Source organism: Ictidomys tridecemlineatus, chromosome 13, assembly GCF_052094955.1.
Source record: "Ictidomys tridecemlineatus isolate mIctTri1 chromosome 13, mIctTri1.hap1, whole genome shotgun sequence".
In the NCBI taxonomy this organism is placed as follows: Eukaryota; Metazoa; Chordata; class Mammalia; order Rodentia; family Sciuridae; genus Ictidomys; species Ictidomys tridecemlineatus.
In genome coordinates, this window is record NC_135489.1 from 2,379,366 (window position 1) to 2,392,851 (window position 13,486).

At 54.9% G+C, this 13,486-nt stretch overlaps 1 long non-coding RNA gene across 1 annotated transcript; it reads right to left on the reverse strand.

The window, feature by feature from the left end:
• Positions 1 to 8,772: 8,772 nt before the first annotated feature.
• LOC120885271 (uncharacterized) lies at positions 8,773 to 13,031 on the reverse strand. Its single transcript, XR_005727774.2, has 2 exons — positions 10,143 to 13,031; positions 8,773 to 9,834 (listed from the first exon to the last, which is right to left on the reverse strand). It is a non-coding gene; the product is annotated as an uncharacterized LOC120885271 (long non-coding RNA).
• Positions 13,032 to 13,486: the final 455 nt, after the last annotated feature.

Sequence of the window (13,486 nt, forward strand, 5' to 3'; positions counted from 1 at the left end):
GGTCACAAAATCCCTGGTGTTTTGACCTCAGTTCTGTCCCCACCTCCCCAGAGAGCACAGGGGAGGAAATGAGCAATTCAACTAGAAACAGAAAGTTCTAGAAGCCCTACAAATTTGACTAGAACCCAAACTTCTACTTTGCTTTTTAAGAGCGTTTGATGGAGCTAGAGGCCAATATTAGCCACACACCACCCAGAAGGGAATACCGAGCCCCGGGGGTGACCACCAGCCCCTCTCAGCCCCGAGTGTCAATTTTGTTTGGCTGCCTCTACACCACAGCCTCCTTCCTAGAGGACCCTGACTTCCGATGGCTCCCCTCGGAGGCGGCTCCGGTGATGAGGATGGCCACACGCCCACATGTGTGACTCCGTAGCTGCTGTGTGTGGTGGGTGGAAGACCCCGAGCCGAGCCCTCTTTCTCTCCCACAGGCAGGTGTGCATCGACTCGTGGGCTTCGACCTCAGCTTGGGCGCCACCCACCACGAGCACGCGGCAGGTCACACACCCAGGACACTTCCTCCCAGCCCACCTCCTGCTGGACAGACAGACCCTTCCCCGGCTGGTGCCGGTCCCCCAGCACCCTGGAAAGCCCCAGCACAGGAGAACAGGGTGGGTGTGAAGGATTGGGGATGCGCCCCTCTGTCCTGGCCAGAGGAAGCAGGAAGCGTGAGTGGGCCCTGGAGTCACGGCTGTCAGGACAATGGCCCCCAGGTGGGGTGGCACCCGCTGGCTGGGAGCCGGGTGAGAATCGCGGCACAGGCCTGCTCAGCTCTGCCTCCCCAGGCGTGGAAGCTGTTCTGGGGAGTCAGGCGATGTGGTCCGCTGGGCGTCCCTCATGGGGCCACCGTGGACGCCCACCCTCCTGCATGCGTGGCCCCTGCCTCCCCGTGTTCATTTTTAATTCTCTGGTTCTTGGATTCAACTTCTGAGGCTGCCCAGACGGCTGTACCTACTTGCAGTGTTAGCCATGCATCTGATTTAAAATGTTATTTTGATCTTTAGTTCTTTTACAAACTCCAGCTGTCCCAGTCCCACCCCTACGCCTGCTGGTGCCACAGCTGGCCATTGTGGCCCCTTGGCTGCTCACTGCTGTCCGGAGGCCCCGACAGGGCGGGTAAAGTCTGGGGCTCGCGGGAAGCCCAGCCCCTGTTCACCCCACCGGCCCAGTCACCTCCAGAAGAAATAGTTATTATTTTAGTGGCTTTTTTTCTAGTAATTTTCCTGGATATTCTTGAATATTATTTCTTCAAAAAAAACTCCAAAATCTTTTTGTCCTTTTACAATTTTTTCGATGCATTTAAAAAAATAGATTTGATAGAATGAATTTCTTTTAATGTGGGCTCTTCATTTAATGAAGTCTCTCCCCATTTACTAAATCCTGTCCTGTCCCCCAGTGAATTTATGGCGCCCTGCAGGCCCGGCCCTCCTTGCCTTGTTCTTGTTTAGCATTTCCCTAAATATTTATGTGTGGAGCTGGGGCTGGGCTCAGTGGTAGAGCGCTTGCCAAGGACGTGTGAGGCACTGGGTTCCATCCTCAGCATCACATAAAAAATAAATTAGAAAAGTAAAGTCATTATGTGCAACTACAACTAAAAATATTTTCTTTAAAAAATGTATGTGTGTAATTCAAATAGCAAAGGTGATTTTTTCTTAGCATGTTTTTAAACATTAAAAATGGTTTCTTGTTGGGCGTGATGGCAGCTGTACCTCCAGCTACTCAGGAAGCTGAGGGAGGAGGGTCGCTGAGTGCAGAGGTCTGGGATCACCTGGGCAAATAGGAGACCGGGAGGAGGAGGAGGAGGAGAACAGGGCCCTGTGTTCAGCTGGGGTTTCCCAGCCCCTCCCCTGAGCAGGTGCAAAACACAGGCTGATGCTTGGCCAGCAAGCCTGGCTGTGTGTCCAGCCCACTGGGTCCTGCAGCAGTCCTCACATTTGTAGTGAGAACAGGACCTCGGGTGATACTGCACCCCTCAACACATGGCAATCCTGCAGGCGCCCACTCCTTCCCTTCCTTCCCGGGACCCGGTGCTACGGCACTTGGGGTGGCATCCCATGAGAGGACTGAAGTGGGGCACCTGGGTTGCCCACCATCCTCTGTCTTCACGCCTACCCACCCTGCGTCCTGCTCTCTGCCCAACCCCAGCCACAGTGTGGCACCACAGTGTGGCACCTGGCCACGGCCTCCTGACCTCAGACCTGCGATCCTCTGCTCCCAGGGAGGGCTTCCCTAGCCAGGAGGGTCTGTCTCTCTGGTACCTAGCTGTCTTGTTGCAGGCTTTGCTGGGGTTTGAGTGTCCCTGCCAAAATACCTGTTGAAATGTCAGCCCATTGTGGGGAATGAAGTGGGTGATGTTTGGAGGTAGGTCCTTTTAAATAAGGCCATAAAGGTAGGCCCCCATCCTGGGCCGTGGCTTCAGAGGAGCAGCAGAGAACTGAGCTGAGCTGGGGTCTTCTGTTGCTATGCGATGTCCTGAGCCACCTCGGGACTCATAGGGAGTCCCTGCAACAAAAAGTTTCTTTCCAGATGCAGAACCTCCCAGCCATGAGCAGGTAGCCTCTCGGCCTCATAGGTTGGGCTGCGGTGTTCAGTTACAGCAGCCCAGCAGCGAGGGAGGGGCTCTTGCCTCTCTTGCTCTACACCCCTGCACCTGCCCTTGCCTACAGCACCAGTTACAGACTCTGTAAGAACTTGCTAGACATCTGTCGATGGGGAAAGAGTGAAACTTGGAAACGGCCTTACTTATTGGAACACACCGGGGATGCCTTACAATCACCAAAATCCATATTTTCGAGCATTTTTAAAGACAAGGGAAATTGTTTCTTTGGCAGCGTGAGACTTATGCCAGTCAAGAGTAATAAATAGGTACAGGGAAAGCCCTGGAAAGAGAGACACCAGCAGTCACCCCAGGCGGAGAATAGAACTTATGTGAAGTTAGTTCAAAATGGACATGCATCAGCTTCATACCTGGGAAAACAGGTTTTGTTTTAATTAACTTTGCATATCTTAAGCTGAGTCTCTTCTGAAAAAGTCTCTGTGAGGAACAGGGAAAATGGAAGCAAAACCAGGTTGAAAATAGAATTTCATCTAAATAATGATTTAGGCGCTCTGACGAGGAGAACAGAGAGGTCGTGCTGTGTCATTGCGATGGCCATTCACCTATGAGGGCGAGGGCGGCCTTGGCTCCAGGACAGCCACGTTGAAGCCATCTGTAAAGCAAAACCACGCATGCTATTCGCCACACAGAAATCTGAAATATACGAAACCGACTTGTCGCGTGGCTACCTGGCTGTACTGTAAAGTACTGGAGGAGGGAGGTCGGCAGCCTGAGCTCCCCCTGGGTCAGCTCGGCCGGAGGGGGGCTGCGGGGAGGCCGAGGGAGCCGGCTTTGATTTCTTTCAAGCTGGGGGGTGGATGTGTAGGGTCATGGTATGATTCTTAGTATGTTCATGGGTGGCTGTAATGCTGTATAACAAAATTCCAGAATTTATAACCAACTTAGTAAAAAAATCAAGCAGGAAAGGACTCTGCACTGGCTCCAGGCAGGCCTTTTGTCTACAGGAGCCGCACATTCTCCCCATCTCCGTTCCGGTTCTCAGGCTCCATCCTTTGGCTCTCCTTATGAGTAGTTCACTCTCCGATAGAGATTTTTTAGTAAGAGATTTGACGTAGCACCAGAAGCGACAAGTTGCTGTGTGTAGCCACTTAGCATCTGCTGTGCCTGGGATGTCACCAGAACTGCCAGGCTTGGTCCAGCCCTGACACCAGGACCTGGGTTCACGTAGGCAGTGCCCAGCCCACAGATGGGCCCACAGTGAGCGTGCAGGGGCTGTCCCTGCAGAGTGGGGCCACTCTGAACGCGGAGCCATTCCAAGGGAACAAAGCCAGGGCCTCCCTCTGTGCCACTGCAGGAAGTGGGGAGGGAGCGCCAGCCCCAGGCGGTGGACAGTGTTGGTTCTCAACGTGGGAACCAGCTTCAGCTGTGGGCCAGGGTCCTCCGTGTGGACTCCTCCTGCTGATGGGCCAGCTCCGGGCCTTTTGTTGGGTTGCTGGGGGAAAGCGCTTACTGCCCAGGCACAGGAGAGTGCATCTGTGACACAGCACTGGCAGGTGGAGGCCGGCCTGGAGCAGAGCAGGTGTGGCTCGATCTAGCCAGAAAGCCCCGCCTCCCTTCGCACTCCCAAACCCCCTTTCCTGGTCTCCCACCAACGTGCCTGTAAGGTGTCAGGAAAGGCCAACTTGCCGAGAGGTCGAGAGCCAGGCAGTGCCAGAGGAGACACGGGCAAAGAAGACCCACCGAAGGGCTCCCTGCAGCCCAAGAGACCCGTCAACCCGCCACCCATGTGCATCTCAGGGCCTCAGAGCACGTGGGTGTGCTCACACCCCACGGTCAGGGATGCGCAGCCACACACTCAGGTGCTCACACACTCTTGGGCACACACACACAGGCACTCAGCCTTCATCTGCTTTTGTGCACACTTATCCACATACGTGTGTTTAAACACATTTGTACACTCACTGTTGGACCACGATGCAAAGAAAAGACCCCTGACTCCAATTTAAATCAAATTAAAGCTTAGATTGTGCACACACGAGAGCGCTGGCCAGCGGCTGCCTACCAGGAGGTCAGCAGCTGACCTGGTCACAGGAAGTTTTCACAGCACAAAGGTCACAGAACGGGGGTGTCCTGGGATCCCACAGCTGTCCCGGCTCTGGCACGCGTAAGGCAAGGGCAGATGAGGTTTGCGATCTGCCTGGCTTAACATCTCAAGGTGGGGCGCAGCCTCGGACTCCGTTGTCAGAGCTAACGAGGAGCAGCTGGGATTTCAGGGCGGTTACTGGTCAGGAGGAGCCGGGCAACAGCAGGAGTCCCAAGCAAGTTTTCAAAACATCTAATCATGGTCCGACCAAATAGAAATCAGTATTTTACAGTAAAACAGAGACGAACATTTCATGACTCCGTGACGAGATGGCTCCCAGTCTTACGCGGGAGTTAGGCTGGGTTCACCAACACACAAGCCACACTCGGGACACAGGCTTGCCCCCTGTGCACACCGGCACTCACACTCACATTCACATACACTCACTCATTCAAGTCACACACCTTTGCACACTCCCACACATAAACACACTTGTGATTCACACACACACATGTTCTTTCATACACACTCAGACTTGCACAGGAACAAATGGAAAAAGTTGATTTTCACACCACAAGGTTAAGAACTGATGCGTTTATAGAGGTGATTTTTTTTTTTTGGTGTTGTTTTGTTATTGTTTTTTAGGATTGAACCTAGGGTGCTTTACCACTGAGCCACATCCCCAGACCTTCTTAATTCTTTATTTTGAGACAGGCTCTCACTAAGTTGCTGAGGCTGGCCCAGAATTTGTGATCCTCGTGCCTTGGCCTCCCAGAGGTTAAGAGCTGAGCCAAGGAGGTGGTCCAGGATCCCAGGGTCCTGTGGCTGGTGAAAACTCCAGCAGTCCTCATGCTGACGCCCGCTGCTGGGTGGCTCATCGTGCTGGTGAAAGAAGCCACCAAGGTTGGCCTTCGTCCACAGCTGTGCACACGCCTGTGCTCGTCCCAGTCTAAAAGGCCTCATAGAGCCTGGTCACCTGGGACCTTGAGGCCTTGATGCAGCGTGGAGAAGCCAGACGCGCCAGCCCCAGTACGCCAAGACAAGGTCCGAACCGCCACATCACGAGGCAGGGAGGGGCGGGGACCAGAGGTCAGCTCTAGTCCTGGACATCCACACAGCTCCAGCCCAGGGCCGCACTGGGGTCCTGACAGTGTGGAAGGGACAAGTTGCCGAGTGTTGTCATCACAGAGTGGACGATGAAACAGCGGGACGCAGGCCGGGCCGGGGGATGTGGGGGACCGTACTCACTGCAGGGACCGAAGCGATGGCTTCGCTGGCGCACATGGATCCAACTGGCCTACATCAACCACGCCCAGCCGCCAGTCAGACCCGAAGAGGCTTTGAAAGGAATAAGTGATGACCCTTCCGTTTTAAGTCACGGAGACCGCGTGGAGAGCGGTTTCAAATGTTCTGTTCTTGAGGATTTTTCTGTAACACAGGACGCAGAGTGTGACTCACGGGGGGCGGGGGCAGCAAGGCTTCAGATCAGCGAGTTCTGAGCTCACGTTTCTCACCTAATCCTCCCAGCAACTGTGGTGGGTGTGGCCGAGAGACACCAGTGACCTCCAGGAGGCCTCAGCGCAGGACTGGAATCGAACTCCAGCTCCTTGGTGAGAGTCCTTGGTGCTTCCTCCCGGTGAGAGCGAGATCTACTGTCAGGGGAGCCCCGAGGTGGGGAAGGGAAGACTGAGGAGCCCTGCCTGGGGGCCCTCGGCATAGAGATACCGAAACAAGCCCACAGGCTGCACTTTAACCAGCAGGGGCCTTGGGATTTCCAGAAGCTTCTCTGGGCCTTCCTCCTCTCTATGAGCTAAGCCAGGAATGCATGGTAGCTCTGACTTCTGTGCACCGCCCTGTAGGACATCCCCAGCCTTCTCCTGAGAGGGGGAGTGGGAATCCCGCGAGACTCATGCCCACTGTTCTGTGATCACCACCATGAAATGGACCACACCTGGAGCTGGGGGCTCCACCCGGGAGGACAGATTGAGTGTCCACATTGATAAAACAGGCCCTGCTGATGTGGCTTCCAAGGTCACCCGCAGCACATAGATATCTCGCAGTCTCATGTGCAGCAAGAACTGATATTACTTTAAGAATCAGGATTAAATTGCAGATATCCAGAACACAGATTCTGTATGTAAAATACACATCAAATTTACACTCACAAGCTGATCTGGCATGAATTCCGATGGTTTTGGTGTCATTATTTTTTAAAAAGCTCATTTGCAGGTGGCCAATGCTAATTATTGTGAGAGAAAACTTGGTTTTGCTTTAGTAAAGAACCAACTCAAATTAAAGTGGAATTTTAAAGAGCTTGAGGAGAATAAATCAGTGTCAGTTTGTCTTATTCCATAACAGTCACCATGGAAACAGATCACCGACCTGCTTCCTCCCTACCTGAGTGAACACAGCCCCTCCCTGGTGTCCTGTCTCCTGGGTCAGGGAGTCCTGCAGACGGCTGCGAAGCCTTCCACGGAAGCAGGTTCCTCTCCGACCTCAGAGCTTGTGCTCTTGGCCTGGAAGCTCCAGAGGGCTCGGCTCCCGCTTCCCGGGGCTCCTGGCCTCGCTCAGCGGTGTGTCGGCAGGTGCTGCGGTGCAGAGGGAGTGGCCACCCTCAGGCAGGCCGCAGCGGGCCTCCCCTTCCTTCCAGGACCACCTTAGCTGACACCCCATGCTCACTAAGGTCCTTTCTGAACCAAGCTGCAGAATCAGGAAAGAGCCGTCTGCTTGTCCTCAGCCCATGTCCCCAATCCATGCCAGCTTCTAGACATGGAGGTCGCACATTCCACCCAGCCACAGGGACATCCTGCAGGCTGTGGGCGCCCTCCTGCCCTGGCCTGGGCCCCACCTGCCCTCCTCTGCGGGCCACATGAAGGGAGCCACCGCGCTGAGCTTGATTTCTGGCTGCCGTTTTCCTGACCTGCACCGCCCTGCTCTCGGCTTGCTTGTTGTGGGAGGTGGAAAGTCACAGACATGCCAAGAGGAAAAAGAAACAAAGCCCCCAGTAGTGTCCTGTATAGCTGTAGTGCTCACAAGCAGAGCAATAAAGGGTGATAAATCAGCAACTCCATATAAGGTGTTACAAATAATGGGAATAAAGTGGCCATAGAGATTAATTTCCTTATCTGAAAACTCTACTTTTAAAAATAAAGAGAGACCTCACCCGATAGAGTGGTGCCCCAAGCGTACCTCGGCATCTTGAGAGAGGTTTGGGAGGTCTCTGTACAAATGTCACTTTCTTTATGCTCATACACAGCCGTGATTTTCCCAACAGCCTGGTGAACACACTACAAAAGCAATTTTTTGGAAACTGGGAAAAATACGCACTGCACACACAGGCCCTGCTGGCAGGCAGAAGGCTCCGCCTCTTCCTGTGTGACCTGGGCGCCCGACCTGGGCACTCCTCCTGCAGAAAGAGGCCGTCCCCTTCTGGCCCTTTGGGTCTGGGGCCCCCTTGCTCTCTGCTGTGGACCATGCTGAAGTGACAGGGGCAGGCTGTGACCTCTGTGGGGAGGTTGCTCTGCTTACTGTCTCTTGGGTCCTTAAGGAGGAGAGAGGTGGAGCACCCAGCGGGCCACGCAGAGGTGAGTGGACCTAGCTCCGACCAGAAGCTCCCCCGGCAGAGGCCAGCCTGCACTGCCACGTGGACCTGACCATGGCAGTTATTCTAAGCTACTGGGTGTCAGGTGGTGGCTGTCAGCAATAGTTCACTTTCTGTCCCCTGTAGTGACTTCCCACCCCAGCAGAAAGCTCATTGTTCTGGGACATGTCCCCTTGAGGCTCAGGAGTGCGTTCCTGTTAGAGGGCACTTGCTTTGTCTGTAAGCTGCACACGAGGGGTTTGTGTGTCCGACCAAGTGTCCCTGAGAACTGGCAGAGCAGCCTGGATCCCCGTGCTGGACGCACACCTGCACAGGTGACTCTGCAAGTCCACTGACAGTGCAATCCTGCCGTTCACCCAGCACCCCACATCCCCTCATGCTATGGACATGCACACGTGGATGGGCACCCATGTGCAGCAACACTTGTGTGGCAAACACCAGGAAGTAGCCAGAGTATCCTCAAGAAAAAGGTTGCACCAAGAGAGTGTATTACACTATAGAATATTGTACACTGTTAAAAGAATTCTCTGGAAGGTCTTTTATGATATATTTTTTAAATGTGAGAAGCAGGTTGCAGGACATAAAACTGTTTTGCAAAGGAAGAAAAACAACAAGCAACATTTAATATGTGTCCAGAGCTTTCTGGGATTGTTCAAGGAGAGGGTCTTGGAAGAACTTCAGTGTTCAGGTATTGGGATTCAGTTAACGTCATCACGCACAGCCGTGCAGTAAAGTAGTCTTCAGTTGTTGGGTGCTGTGGCACATGCCTGTAATCCCAGCAGCTCGGGAGGCTGAGACAGGAGGATCGGGAGTTCAAAGCCAGCCTCAGCAAAAAGGACCTAAGCAACTCAGTGAGACCCTGCCTCTAAATAAAATACAGAATAGGGCTGGGATGTGGCTCAGTGGTTGAGTGCCCCTGAGTTTAAATCCTAGTACGAAAAAATTAGTCTTCAACTGTTGGAGATAATGATGGGTATTTAAATTGTCACATATAATGCGTTACCCTGATGACATTAACCAACGTGAGCAGGTATTAAAGGACAAGGAGACACACCATCCCATGCACTTAGAAAATCCTCAGGGCAGACATGCCCCAAATATCCATGGCAATATGATTGGTTGTGGGCTTATGAGTGGCTCGCCCTTATTTTCATGGACCTGAATTTTCTAATCTTGGCCAGTTACCATGTACAAAGCGGGAGCGACATGGGGAGGCCCAGGAAGGTTTAGCGACTCTCTAGGAATGTGAAGGAGAAAGGACCAAAGGGATGGGGTCCTTCCTGAGCTCAGTAACATGTGAATCATGGAGAGGTGGGAGTGATTGGTGGTGGAAGTGACCACACAGGAAAGGCGTCCTGAGACACACAGCCTGTGGGGTTGGGGACACCCTCTGTGTCCTGTGCTCACGTGGAGGGAGGAGGGTGACGGGGAGAATGAACATTTACAGTGCTGGAACATCCTGCAGGAAAGGCCGCAGCGGGAGATGGTGTGCTGGCGAGATGGCTGGCTCCTGCGTCTCTCTCCAGAGGCTGTAGCCTCTCCGACTGTCCCTGGAAGATCAGCTGCTGACTCACACTGAGGATGTGTGGGCTGCTTCTGCAACACAAAAACCTTGTTTGGAGAAAAACGTTACATCCTCCCCCCCCCCTTTAAATTTTATAAATCAAAACAAGAAATTATTCTTTATTTCTCTGGAAGTATTTGCATTGGATAGATGTTTTTCATTAAAATAACCTTGAACAAACTGTTTCCTAGTCAGGTTTTACAAACCCCAACACAAAAAGGGTTTGTAATTAAGATTAAGGGCTTAGTGTGGAGCAAAATGGAAACTAACTCAGATCAGGCTGCACAGTGGGAGCCAGAGGACAGAGAGCAGTGTCCACTGTGAGCCCCTCTGCACCTACCTCTGTGCGGAACCTGCAACCCGCTCCAGAGCGGGGAGCAGCCTCGGGAGCCCACGCGGGGCTGGGCCTGGGGCCAGGGTAGTTCCGCGCCTCAGCACAGACGACCTACAGCGGGCAGGAAGGTCTCCAGAACTTCCCATGGCTGGTGCAACACCTCCACCGCCTCGCAGCGCCCGCCACGCCTGTTCTTGAGTTTGTGGTGGCTTCTGTGCAGGCTCGTGAGTGAAAACATCCATGATCTGCAGACTCGCTTGGGCAGCATTAAATGACTATTTCTTCTAACCTCGGGAGAAGGAGAATTCACCATTTTTCAGCACAGACTCATCCTAAGTCTTAGTGCATTGGAAAACACCCGACCACCCAGTGGCCATGCGCGGCTGCACAGTAGTGGGTGTTTGACGCACTGCTTCCTGCCTCCTTGTGCCCTGCACAGCCCTTGCTCAAGTCGTCCGATTTCCAGGCGACCAAGGCAGGTGCATAGTGACCTGCAAGCTTGCCTCTGGGTGGCAGCAAGCCTGCCTGGTCCGCCGTGGGCACTTACCCCTGGGCTCTGCCATGCTGGACACGTGGCGAATGGAGAGGAGACATGGGCACCATCGTTCACGCCACAGGCATGAATTCTGTCACAGGAAGAAACCTCCCAAACTACTCTTCAAAGCCATACTCAAAATCAGTCCCGGTTACTGTCACGAGGGCTGCTTGTAGCTAGTACTAAGACTTCCTGGAGACCGCCCTGTAGGGTGACAGCAACCATCGAGAGGTGAGAAGTGCTGCTCTGTCCAGCGTCAGTAGCCACAGGTCTCCCTTGACTGTCCCTTCTGTGAGGCATTGGGTCTGGACTTCCGTGAGGGTGGGCGTTCCCGGAAGGGCACCTTGCCGGCGAGCAGGAGTCGGAGGCCTGGCAGGCGGTGGAGCCTGGCCCCATGGCTGCCCCTGGGGGTCTGTGTGAGGCAACTACGGAGGATGTGCTCTGGGTGGCACCCGGTGCTGACCTCGGCAGTGCAAGTGAGGAACGCCAGGAGGAGTCACTGTGGGCGCGGTGATGCGGCAAGGTGGGCCGGAGCTGCCCAGGCAGGCGTCTGTGTCTGGTGTGCTGGATGCACAGTCCAAGTTCAGGGTGGAAGGATGCTCCAGGTCGTGTCTGAGGGCGAACTGCTGAAGGTTCTTGCTGACCACGTGCTAGAGCCTGAGGAGTAGAATGTAGTCCCCTGGGGCTTGGAGGGACTGGCCGCCTGGCTCTCTCCATGCATTACGACGTGCCTGATGGTGCCAGGGGCCTTGCTTCAGGAAGCGCCTCCCGGGGACTGTCCGGGCGCTGTGTGAAGCGTGTTCTGGCACAGAAACAAAAGACGCCCTCAGGCCTGGAGGTTGGCCTGGGGGGGCAGACCTCAGACCCTGCAAGTACCCCCTCACTGCCCCATGTCTTGCTGGGGCTTAAGGTGCCAAAAAGGCGAATGTGACTCTCTGAAGAGCTGGCGGCCCTGTGTTAGGGACAGGCCATCTTGGAAGCTCGTGATGAGCACACGTTGGTGTCTGCCCATCCCTCTTATAGAGGGAACGTTGGGATGACTCCAGAGTTGTCATCAAACGAGGGACGTTTCTGGTGGCATCTTACTGTGGCTCCGCGCTCTGGACCAGCTGTAAGGGAGGTGGGGAGACAACGCCTCGAGATGGACACAAGAAGCACTCTTCCATTTGTCTTTTCCACGGCCACCCTGCCCTGCAGGACAAGCTGCTCCCAGGGAGCACTCTTGACCTCAGAACACAGCTTCATCCCTGGCTCTGCCCGGAGTCCATGCAGAGGAGGACACGCCCTGCGCAGGCCAGCGGAGCTGGGAGGAGGACCTCTGGGGGGCGCCAGGTGGCCCTGGGCAGGAGCGTGGGCTCTCAGGACAGACCCCCAGCCCCCTCCTCCCTGCCCTCCCTTTATTTCCATTTTTCTGAGAGCTTCTAATTAGCGGCATTTTCCAGGGGAGAGGCAGGTGGCGCCCAGCGAGGACATCACCCAGGCCTGTCTGGGAGCTGGGAAGCCGGCTCCGCCGCAGACTCAGGCCCTCTGAGCCTTCATGGGTCGGTGTCAGGGTGGGGCCGGGCGGTTCGCCTTCCACCAGGGACTCCTGGCCAGGCAGCGTTGAAAACACCGGAGACTGATTTTAATATGCTCTTTCAAGCTGTTTCACCTTAGAAGTGGAATTGTCTGTGTACCGCGAGTGAATGGTCACTTTCGCCGAATTAGGAGGCGAACAGATGCCCTCTAACAGGAACGCAGGCGCTCGCCTCAGACTCGGCTTCTGACCAGTGCGTTGGCCACCACCTTTGCCCACCCGCAGGTGACGTGTGACTCCAGATCCACAGGGAGGGTGTCTGCTAGGTGCCCCCGGTGACAATACGCTTGTTAAGGAAATAACCAGGGATTCCCAGATGGCACGCCTCTTGTCACAAAGCCGTGGTGAGGTGTGGTCTCAGAGAGGGGTTCTGGGGATGCAGTTCATCTGTTAACACAAATACAGCAGTTCCACCTCCTCAACGGAGCCTGTGACATGAGCGCACACGCAAATGACGGGCACCCAAAGTCTCCGGTGAGCTGTCCAGCAGGAGGGGCTGCAGAGAGTGGCTGAGGGAGGAGTGGTCTCTGGGGACCAAGGCCTCCTCGGGAGGGGGGCGGGAGGAACGGTCAACCTGCTCAGGTGGCGCTAATCTCTGGACTCGGAAAACCCCGAGGAGACAGGGTTGGAGTGGTGAGGGTCAGGAAGTCCTGTTGAGGGTCAGCAAGTCCTGGTGAGGGTCAGCAAGTCCTGGTGAGGGTCAGGAGGTCCTGGTGAGGGTCAGCAAGTCCTGGTGAGGGTCAGCAAGTCCTGGTGAGGGTCAGGATGTCCTGGTGAGGGTTAGGAAGTCCTGGTGAGGGTCAGCAAGTCCTGGTGAGGGTCAGGAAGTCCTGGTGAGGGTCAGGAGGTCCTGGTGAGGGTCAGGAGGTACTGGTGAGGGTCAGGATGTCCTGGTGAGGGTCAGGAGGTCCTGGTGAGGGTCAGGAGGTCCTGGTGAGGGTCAGGAAGTACTGGTGAGGGTCAGGAGGTCCTGGTGAGGGTCAGGAGGTCCTGGTGAGGGTCAGGAAGTACTGGTGAGGGTCAGGATGTCCTGGTGAGGGTCAGGAGGTCTTGGTGAGGGTCAGGAGGTCTTGGTGAGGGTCAGGAAGTCCTGGTGAGGGTCAGGATGTCCTGGTGAGGGTCAGGAGGTCTTGTTGAGGGTCAGGAAGTACTGGTGAGGGTCAGGATGTCCTGGTGAGGGTCAGGAGGTCCTGGTGAGGGTCAGGAGGTCCTGGTGAGGGTCAGGAAGTCCTGGAGTGT